Here is a 12,165-nt window from a genome sequence, read left to right on the forward strand (position 1 = left end):
AAAGATATCGTAAAATTCTCACACACACTGGTCGGACAGAGTGGTGTTTTCGACGTCACACTGAGTGGCGATACCCTGGTTTCAGATGTTAATGCGATCCTTTCACCCGCGAATAACCATTCGTATGAAATTCTGATGGACGCCATCGAAAAAATAATCCAAAGCAATAAAAAAATTATGTGCGATGAGACACTACACCTGACTGTTTCAATCGCTAGAGGTCGTGATGGGGGCGCGCGACGTAAATTGCGTGATTTGGCTCATGATCAGATAATAAGCAAGAACAGGATGAATCTATTCTGCCCCGTTAATGTTACAAACCATTTGTGCTTCGCGATATGCCTGGCAAATTTTGTAAACCCTGAGAAACCAACAGCTTATTTAGAAAAATTGGCTGCCACATTTCAGACACGGTGCGGTCTACCTATTCACCATAAAGTCGGCTTTAATGATGTTCCAAAATTTGAGAGCTTATTGGACATCAAGATTGTGATCTTTTACAGATCAGACGTAGGGGTGTTGCAGAAATTTCAAACTAGCACTGTACCGCATGCAAAAACAGTCTTTTTATACATACACGACAGCCATTACTATGGAATATTAAACCTCAAGGCGTTCATGGGGGTGCCATATGTCTGTGAATTCTGCTATGCCGGTTACACTTCGTTCCGAGACCATGGTTGCAAATACAGGTGTGATGTTTGTAACGACCCCGGCTGCCCTTCAAGGGTCACAGGTTCGAGATATTGCTCGTCTTGTGGGAGGTTTTGCAAGTCTGATTTTTGTTTTGACAAACATAAACAGCCCCGTCCTATGAAGAGCGATCCTAGCGTGGTAGCGTCAAATTGTGATCTTACAAAATTTTGTAAGAATTGTAACAGGCGTTACCACGTTAGTGTTAAAAAACCCAAACCACACACGTGTCCGACACCACACTGTGTTCATTGTCGTGAAGAACTGATTCCAGACGCTAAGCATGAATTTCGAGAACGGCAAACATCATGCAAATTTTGTTTGCGCAATTACATTTACAGGTGTGGAGTTCACGGCTGAGGGTGACGGGTGTGTGCGTGAATTTGTGAATTGGCTCCGTCGACCAAGGTTCAACGGTTTCACATTTTTAGCACACAACGCTGCAGGGTTTGACAATTTCATACTTTTGGAATATTATTCCAAAAACGGGATCAAACTAGATGTGACAATGACTGGATGCCGTCTGATATTCATGTTTGATGCATGTTTTAAACAGCGTTTTATCGACAGCTATTCTTTTCTACCGATGAGTCTGGCAAAAACAACAGCTGCGTTAAATCTCACCACCACAGAAAAGGGTTATTTCCCACACAAGTTTAACACACGCTCAAACAACCATTACATAGGCCCATATCCGGATAAGACCTTTTACGGATATGACAACATGTCAAATGCTGGCAGACGTGAATTTGATGACTGGTACAACGAATCAGCGTGCAGTGTTTTTGATTTTCAGAAGGAACTCCGTTTCTACGGTCGAAACGACGTCGTGCTGTTAAGAGAGGCGTGTCTGAAATACCGTGATGAGTTCATAGAATGCACGGGTCTAGACCCTTTTGGTCAAACCACGTTGGCATCGTGCTGCATGGCTGTGTACAAAACACACTACCTACCACGTGATACACTCGCTCTTACACATAACAACGCGTACACAAGCCAAAACAAGGCATTTTCAGACATTAGCATCGAATGGCTGGAATATGTCAAAACAACCAGGCATGTGAACATCCAACATGCTCTGACAGAGGGTGAGGTTGTGGTTGGGAAATACTGTCTTGACGGCTATTATGAAAAAAATGGTCGTAAATACGGTTTAGAATTTAATGGGTGTATGCATCACGGACATGATTGTAAATACACACCCACCCAAACTCATCCTTTGTCAAGGCTCCCGTACAGTGTTTTAAGAAGGCGTTTTGATGATAAGATCGAAACCCTCACCAAGGTGTACGGCTTAAAAGTCGAAGTTATGTGGGAGTGCCAGTGGCGTCGTTTAAAACAGGTCGATCCATCAGTCATAGAGTTCATGTCAACATATACACATCCCAGTCGTCTAAAGCCGAGAGACAGCCTCTTTGGCGGTCGAACGAACGCGTACAAACTCTATCACAAAACATCGGACGGTGAAAAAATTCGTTACTTTGATTTCACCAGTCTCTACCCGTTTTGTCAATCATCAAAGGAATATCCGATCGGTCACCCACAGATCATTTTGAAAGACTTTGATAGTCTCGAAAATTACTATGGGTTGATTAAAGCAACGGTGTACCCGCCACGTGGTCTCTTACACCCAGTGTTGCCTTACCGATGCGGCGGCAAACTAATGTTCCCGCTTTGTAGAACATGTTGTCATCTTGAGAATCAAGCGTCACCATGTACTCATACTGACGGCGAGAGATCTCTTTCGGGTTGTTGGGTTAGCATTGAATTGTTGAAAGCTGTACAGATGGGTTATGTTTTGGCTGAGATTCATGAAGTGTGGCATTTTGAACAAAGATCAGAAACGTTGTTTGCAGATTATGTGAAAACGTTTCTACAATACAAGCAGGAAGCCAGTGGGTACCCGCCGGGGGTTGTGACGGATGCTGAAAAGCATGCCTACATCGAAGATTATTTTCAAAAACAGGGTATCCGTCTGAATCCTGAAAAAATCTGTTCAAACCCTGCAAGGAGAAATATGAACAAACTCCTATTGAATTCACTTTGGGGCCGATTTTCAATGCGGGAAAACCTTCCATTCACAGAGTTGTTGAAAGATCCTGACGACTTTGCGCGCTACATTTTTGGGGGCGGTCATGAAATCACACATTTTGCATTTGTCTCGGACGAAGTGGCGTTGGTTCAGTGGCGTTATGCAGACGGTTATGGCGCTCAAATGCGTGACATTAATGTGTTTCTTGGAGCGTTTACAACTGCTCATGCACGCCTAGAATTATATTCTGTGATGGAGAAATTGGGTGATCGACTGTTGTACAGCGACACAGACAGTCTAATCTTTGTCTCAAAAGATGGTGACTGGGAACCACCCCTAGGTCCATATCTGGGCGATCTTACTGACGAGGTAGGCCCCGGGGATTACATTACAGAATTTTGTTCAGGCGGTCCGAAAACATATGGTTACATCACCGCTAACGGTAAGACATCCATGAAAGCCAAGGGTATCACTCTCAATGCTGAAAATTCAAAAGCTGTAAATCTACGCTCTCTGGTTGATTTGGTTAACAGCTATGTAATAGATAGAGACCGGTCGCAACATGTTTTAACACGCACAGACACAATTACCAGGAATAAAAGACACCTCACATTACATAACAAATCAGATGTCAAAAGGTTCAAAGTTGTGTACAACAAACGAATCCTGCTCCCAGACTTTACGACGCTCCCCTATGGGTATTGACACAAGATGACTTTGAGAGATGTCACAGGTAAATATGTAAATAATCATTATGTCTGTAACATCTGTATATATGTACAGTTTTCTATTATTTGTATCTGTGTGATTTTCAACATGTTTGTAATATATTGTATATATGGATGTTTGTATTATTTGCATATGTGTGATTTTTTCAATATGTCTGTGACATTTGTATATTTATATTTGTATTTTTATGCTATTATATGCATGTGTGTTATTTTCTACAATAAAATTTATGTGTATCATCTCAGGATTCGATCTCAGATTGCAACATCCGTTCTCGTGTATAGTAAGCGGACCGTCAAACTCTGGAAAAACGTTTTTTGTGAAAGCATTAATAGCCGATGCCGACCGCTTAATATCTACAACGATTGAAAACATTGTCTACATTTACGACTGCTGGCAACCTCTTTATGACGAGTTGTTAAAAATTAGGAATATTAATTTTATACAAGGTATTCCTGACACACTATCGGACGACCAACTCTTGCCGCCAACCAAACCATCGCTATTAATTATCGATGACTTAATGGATGTTGCGAGTGGCAATAAGCAGGTTGAAAAAGTGTTTACACAATACGTGCATCATAGAAATCTCAGCGCTATCTACATGGTTCAGAATTTGTTTTTTCAGGGGAAATCCAGCAGAACAATCAGTTTAAACACAAATTACCTAATACTTTTCAAAAACCCAAGAGACAATACACAGATTGCTGTATTAGCGAGACAGATGTATCCTGGTAATACCAAATTCTTCCTTGAATGTTTTAAAAACGCTACTGAAAAACCCTTTGGCTACCTCATGATTGATTATAAATCTAGAACACCTGACACATTTCGTCTCAGAACGGATCTGCTTTCAGAGTATCCGGTGGTCTATGTTCAGAAAAAAGAGTTTAGACGCTGACATGTCTAATCGTCTTTATAGAAATCTGCCGCTTCTAAAACTCTTACTTAAGGCTAAGCCGATACAGAGACGTCTCATTTTACAAGAGTAAATGAGTTGATTCTAACCTTATGCGAAGTGGCTTTGAATGTGCTCAGCGGTACAATACCATTGACAAAGTCACAATATAAAAAGTTGGAAAAAAAGAAAAAAGCTATAAAATTCATAGCCGATAAAAAAATTGGTGTGTTAAGAAAGAAATATGTGATCAATCAAGAGGGTGGGTTCCTTTTACCTCTGTTAAGCGTCGCCGTCCCCTTTATAAGTAGTCTAATCGCATCAAGACAGGGGGGCTAATGGAACACGCTGAAAGGATGTATTTGGTACCCCAGCGACAGCTGGACAGGTTAAAAAATGATGGTGCACCTATACCTCTGAGATAGCGCGCGGAAAATGATTTGGATGCATCGATAAAAAGTGTTTTGGACAGAACTGATTTGGGGGATTATGAAAAAGCCAAATTATACTCGACACTCTTGCAGAGGTATATATCGGTGGTTAAGCAGGGTGATCATGAGACTAAATCGATAACGCTTAACCTACCACAGGCATCTGAAAATGTACAGACATCACCCACAGAAGCAGCGACCGTTGATGACGACGCTACGGTTAAAGAGGTTTTACAAAATGTACCGCAGAGAAGTAAAAGGAATGTCCGGTATATATTAGAAAAAATGATGAAATCACAGGGGGTTGCTGCATGGGGTAGAGAGGGCGAATTTGTTTTCAACGGTACGATCATTCCAGGATCTCACATTTTCGATTTGGTTAAGAACGTTACCACCCCTCAAACTATGAATCCTCATAGGAGACCCAAGGGGTGGCGTGAATTCCTGAGTGCTATAGCAATGTTGAACATACCTCTTTCTACGGTTCCAAACAGACGTGTTAAAGATGAGGTCAATTCATTTAAAAACATTAACAAGACTTTTACCACCCGTGATGATGATGATTCAGAACCACCCGTGTTTTCGTCGCCACGTTTAGATACAAGCGCATGGTTACATTTTTAAAAAGTGTATACAGTCTTGTTTTAAAACGTGTTTGAACATGTGATGACAATAAACAAACTTGATGATACATATATTTGTTTTTCGACTCATTTATTTAGAATAAGATTTTTTCATAAACACCTCACCAGATTGTATACATTGAGAGTTTTTAAACATATCACAATTATAGACATGCGGGTGTAGTTTTTTCACAAATAGCGAGACCTTTTTATCATTTTTAGTCAAGTCGTTGGAATATTTAGATAAAACATCTTCATAGCTCAAACCCTTTGACATGTGGTAGAGAAAGAATACACAGTGTTCGCCGCACGTAACCGATGATAAATCCTGAACCTGTTTATTTGAAAATTGTACATTGTAACATGTAGTTTTTAGAAATTTATAAACGGTTGACGGAAACATCTTGCTGTCTGGCCTGTTTCCAAAACTGTCAAAAAAACAACCGACACGGTCTTCAGTTATGTACACAGCTAACCAGTGTTCACCCGGTTGGTCCGAACTGTGTGTGTTAATTATCACAGATGCTGGTAATGTTGCCACAGGTCTTTTGGGTAATTGGTCGGACGGCAGTACGCCTAAAAAACACGTGTTTGTGGAGATTTTGTCCATAATATTTAATAGTTGTACGGTGTTCATTAATTCAGTAGTGGTCCACAAGAATCTGCCTGCGATTGGACACTTCAATTATGCTATCAAATATAGCGTAAACTATTAAATTGATAGTGTTTCGAAGCGGTTGTCTAAAAAGCATTTCCAATCTGATGTTCCCTGATCTAATTAATGACATGTGTTGGCTACATTCTTCGTCCGGCGTGAGGTTAAAAGCGTAGAGTGTGTAACCGTTCAAGAAATCCTCTCTGTCGATAGACAATGCCCGGTTTTTTAGATGTCTGCCGGTTGATAACGCCAACTGATAAAACTCTCTTATAGCAGAACCTTCTATGTACTGTGGTTGAAACGGCTTGGCAGGGAATTGCTGTCCGTCCACATACACTGCTAGGAATTCTAAATCATAATGTTTGAATGCAAAAGGGTTTTTAGCATAAGATCCTGAAAATGAGTCATTATCAACCATCCCAATCACAATGGCTTTTGGTAGTGTCCCCAAAAACAGGTTTTCCTGATTAGCGACGCGTGTTCCGGTGGGCACGGAGAAATTTTTTAAGTATACCCTGTCGATAGGATATTTAGCTGTTGCTGTGAGTAATGCCTGCCGATCCCCCAGGGATACGTCGACCTGTGAAAATATTGTAGCGCCGGGGTAATTAACCAAGCCGACTGGTGCACCCTCATCTATATCGGTGCCATCCGGTTTAGTGATCTTGAGTCTTGTGTATAAAAGTGTATTGTTTAAATCAACATAGTCTTCACCGTTTCCAGCTATGAAAAACTCCAGGGGTGCAGAGTCAGTCAGTGCCGAGATAGGCGGTACTTCGATGTATGTACTTTTTTCTATAGACAACTGCGTCATGGGGACTGTAAACAAATCCAACTCTGACTTTACGCATTCATCGGACATCCCGTGTATTAACGCCATGACTAAAAGATGTTTTTTAAATTTCTTTTAGTCCGATACTCATGCATGCGTTGTTTACCCCTCGAGTTTCTTTTAGACACTGAGTTTTGTTTCTTCTTTACTTTGCTTTTCTTGCCATGCGTGATTCGTTTTACACCCGGTGGTTTGTGTTCATATCGCCTGTTCATTACCATCATACCTGAACCATCTTGTCCAACATCATTTTGTCTAGGTCTCATGACATTCGTTACTACATCGGTAACAATGTTCTTTGCCGCCGATTTTAGATGGGGTTTTGCTATAGCGAAACCTTTTTTCAATAGCGGTAGTGCCATTCGGAAAAGACCTCGGAAAATACCGCCAAGCCCTGCGCCGTACATGGAAGGGGCGCCATAAAAACCTGTAATCCCACCCCCCGCTTGGTTTTGATAATACGTCACATAACGATGAGGGTCTATCGTGTACGGATTAAAAGCCTTCATAGTTTCTCAAATTCTTTGAGATTGTTTCGTGGGTCTGAAGTGTAGTTTTGTAACCACCTTGCCGTACTTAAATGGTATGACACAATTCTGATCTGATTTCACTTCTACAGCTATATCGCTGATGTGTGATTTCGAAACACGTACGTAGTGCGCTCTGTCATACTTGACTGTAACAAACTCTTTGTTTTTCCCGGTTATATGTACACATCGTAGAAGGGGTACAAAATAGTCACCCACCGCCTGATATTCTATAAAGTCTGTATAGACAAAAAGGCTATATTCGCCACCATACAGGTCGGCCGGATATGATGCATATGATCGACTCGACGGATCCACAGTAATGCTTGCGTCCAAAAATTCGTTATTCTTAAATCCTAAAATAATCCTAAGCTTGCCTGATATCGCTATGGTGACAGGTTTGTTCGAATAGACATAAACCTTATTAATAAGGTCATCATAACCAAATGTAACGCCGTGTACCCTGGTATAGCCGCTTATCTCTTTGACTATGTCTGTAATGCTTGTGTAATAACCTACGCGTATTGTAACATCCAATCTCTCCCCTGTTATATTATTTGTCAAAAAGATGATTTTGTCATCCTCTCCAAAAGTCGGCCATGATCGCGGGTACTGGAATTCAATCAGCGCTACTTCCCAATCGCCCTTTAAAATAATAGGTTTCGCGAGTTTGGTCCTATACTTTGATATGGTATTATCAGGATATACGCTCTGTGAGGCATTACACGGTAGGGTCACATAAAAGCCTTCGTCCCCCATGGCGTTGTTTTATCGTGAATGAAAGACTGATTCTGGAACAAACTATTTAAACATCTACTACGTCTTTTTCATCAACCCAAGAGTTAAATTTTTCAGGCCACCCCAACCACTTCACAAAGACCATACGTCTTTTCCCCATGTTCTTCCTTTCCAAAATTTTCTCAACTTTAAACGGTTTATTACTGATTAGTTTGATCTTTTGCAATTCTTCTTCATAAAAGGTACCGTCTATTATATCGCCGTCATAATCTACCAATTTGTAGACCGGTGGATTACGCGGGATACATGCTGATATAGTAAAGAATTCATCTGTGAAGTTTTGTTCATATCCTTTTGTGAATGCACCTCTTGCTTTAGAAATTCTTACAATGTCGCCTGTTTTGTAATTGAACGTAACATTTTTCTGCTTCGCATCGTTCACACCGTACAATGACTGAAACACTCGTGCTTCATTTGTAGAGCAGACCTGTGCAGGTTTCATTTTAATGCTACGATGGTAGCTGGCATTGTATGATTTTATTAAATCAGGAAGTACGTCTATATACCTTTTAGAATTGACCGATGTCAGATATCGCCACATTCTACCCGTAATAGTCCTGTTAAAACGTTCGATAACGCTTGCCTTTAATTCGCTACCTGTGGCAAAATGGGTGATGCTGTGTTTTCTCATTAGGTTTTGAAATCCTTTGTTCGATCGGTCTGTAATTTTTGAGGTACTCGTCCTTCCTTTAGAATAGTTTCAAATGCTCTAGTCACCTCAGCTCCGGTCTTGTTTTTTAAAATACGAGCCCACGCATGTTTACTAAAAACATCTATACACGTTAACATGAATTTATAACCATCGTTTTCCTTTGAATACATAGACATGTCAACAAGATCTGCTTGGAATTGTTTGTCTATACCATACACCACGACTCTATTCCGCTTGTATTTTAAACGCGCTGGTTTGTGTAACGTGTATGCATCCTCCCCTGATAACCAGTCAGAAACCGTCTTATTAGACAACCTGACTCCTGTATTTTTAAACACGGCATCTTTTAACCTTGTTTTACCACCGAAGGAGCCCTCGCTGTCTGGCGTATAGTAGTATGTTTTTAAAAGGTCAGTCATGATGGGTTGCTTCGTGAAATAATGACACAATCTATTTTGGTTACACATCATTTATTTTCAAATTATGCGTTGTCGAGGTATTGTAAAAATTTCACACATATATCTAAATCTCTCTCAATAAGGTATGTGATGTACCCGTCTCGACGATGGTATAAACATTCATTATAACATTTTCACGCAGTTTAACAATACAGACATCGGTTACGTAAGCACACAGCGTTATGATGTGGCCTATTTTAAAACTATGATACAACAACATGCTTTCTATGATCCTACATATAGATGCATGACAACACCCGTCACCATTTACACACATGTGTACAAGATTACACCATACTATAGAATTTCTTCTGGCTAACGTCATGTGTTTTTTGAGATTGTCCAAACGTATGCTAGATGTCACATAAATACTGTTAAAATCAAACACTTCATCCGCAATAACATTACACAACAATGATGTTAGTTCAGATTTAACAAAATCTTTTGACAGACTGAAACCCATGTTTACAGAACAGCCTTCTCACCCCAGCTCTTTAGCGCTTCAAAAATTACACCAGCACTTTGTGAGTCAGCATGCCTCTCAGTCATCTGATCCAGCCTCTGGAAAAAGAAAGGTTCATCTTCTAATTCGTAGGCCAGCGCCCCCACAGCACCGTTGATTTTCTGAGGATGTACATAGAGGCCGCACGCTGTTAGAACGTTTGTGATGAGGTGGTGTGTCTCAGGCTGGAAAAGTCTCTGCTTTATCTTGTCCATGTTGGTCATGTAGAAATATCCCTCCGGCTCATAGAGACACGGGTGTTGGGTCTGACTCGGATGGTCCACCATGCAGCCATAACAGGTCTCCCGTAGCAGTCGTCCGACAATGTTTTGGAGGATTCTGCACACGCAAAACTTTATGATTTTAAAAGCTTTTAGTGTGGAACAAGCCAATTCGTCACCATCCCACGGGTTTGAGACATCGCCCGCATGTGCCGCCGCCGGTGGTGGCTTCTCATCAGAGGTTTGCAGCGACGGGATGTCTACCAATGGTCCAGGCATGTATGTCAAATTCTGCAACCCCAGACTGTCACCCAGTTTGTCGATCCAACAACAGTCTTCAGCAGCATCAGCTGCACCATTCAGTCTAACAGCCATGACTTAACAGAACCTGTGATCACCCAGATTGTGTTAGGGGTCTGAGGGTCCTGTTCTGCTTTTTTAATGGTTAGCCGGCGTGGGGGGTGGTTCAGGGTGTGACGTGGCATTGTCACACTCCACCTCCCCATGAAAAAGACACACCCTGATTTCGTTGTATCCGGCCAAAATCTCGCTCCATTTAAACAATCTGTCAATCTTCTTGAAGACGTTGTGGAGTATGGCCACATCACACCACGGGTACATCACTTTCACATCCTTTGGCGATCCATACACACGGCGTTCACAGTCTGGCACCACACGACTGACATTCTTACCACTACACAAGTAAATGTAAGACTCTGATTTCCGCTCTTGACATCCACCACACATGTAGTAGTGGTTTTGATCCGTAGCACCGGTCCACGATATGTAGAAAGGCCCCGTATTTACATCTTCAATCTTTTTCCACCCGTTATTCTTGAACAAACACCAGTCTTCAGCATAAAACGACACACACAATTGGTTGTCCGGTGTAAACTCCTGGTCCGTGTCCACCGAGTACAGTCTCACATGACGTTCCTTCTTGTCAAAAATATAACCGCCGACACGTCCATCGGATAACATCCATTCATATTCTTCACAGCCACCAGGGTTCTGAAGAAAATTCACCAAGGATCGTGGCCTTCTCCTTTTTGGCGCAAATGGTGTATCACAAACTATCCTGTTTGTAACAGGCGTAGGCGTAATACGTCTCTTCATAGCTGAACCAAGCGGGCTGGCCATTGTAACAGAATCTGTTGCACTCTGTTCAGAGACATCCTACGCCTCTTTTATTACCCTATACCACCGTGGTAAACACACACACACACACACACACACACAACACCTTAGCCATATGTATGGGTTGGGGTTAGAGAAGGGTCAGGGAGAAGGGAAGGAGGTCATAAATTACGCGCTGGTGTCCGGTGGAGAAGGGGAGAAGGGGAGACGGTCATAAATTACGCGCACGGTGTCCAGTGGAGAAGGGGAGAATGTAGAAGGGTAGATGGTCATAAATCACGCGCTTTTTCCTCATACAGATATGTCATCAATCATTTTTGACATAAAGTATATTTTAATCACTACTTATATATAAACTACATGAGGATTTATATTAATCATCTTCATGCTACCACATGAAAGAAATTATTTAAAAAAGATCAGGTCAGACGTCTCCAGTTCATTTCAGTAAAACCTGCTGCTGTATCCTGTGATCGAACCTCAACACAGTAACAGACACCATGATCATCTGCTTGAAGTTATAAATGATTCTTTTATTGTGTAAGATAATATAATGTAACAGTGAGTAACACTGGAAAGCTGTAGTCTGTGGTAGGCGGGGCTACAGGGATTGGTAAATTATTTCTGCTCTATGTTTGTTATGTTTCACTTAACTTGTGGAATTAAAAAAGTTTTTGCTAAATTTCATTCCCTGTGTAGAAATGTTGGTACTCAACATGGTAATGCACATTGATCTGAATTAAATAGGTTTATAAATGTTTATTAAGGAAAAACACTTAGTGTTTGCAAGATGTTGTGAGATTGTGGATCTTTATTTTTACACGTTTGTACAGGGAGTGCAGAATTATTAGGCAAGTTGTATTTTTGAGGAATAATTTTATTATTGAACAACAACCATGTTCTCAATGAACCCAAAAAACTCATTAATATCAAAGCTGAATGTTTTTGGAAGTAGTTTTTAGTTTGTTTTTATT

This window comes from Denticeps clupeoides, chromosome 20 (genome assembly GCF_900700375.1).
Source record: "Denticeps clupeoides chromosome 20, fDenClu1.1, whole genome shotgun sequence".
Taxonomy (NCBI): domain Eukaryota; kingdom Metazoa; phylum Chordata; class Actinopteri; order Clupeiformes; family Denticipitidae; genus Denticeps; species Denticeps clupeoides.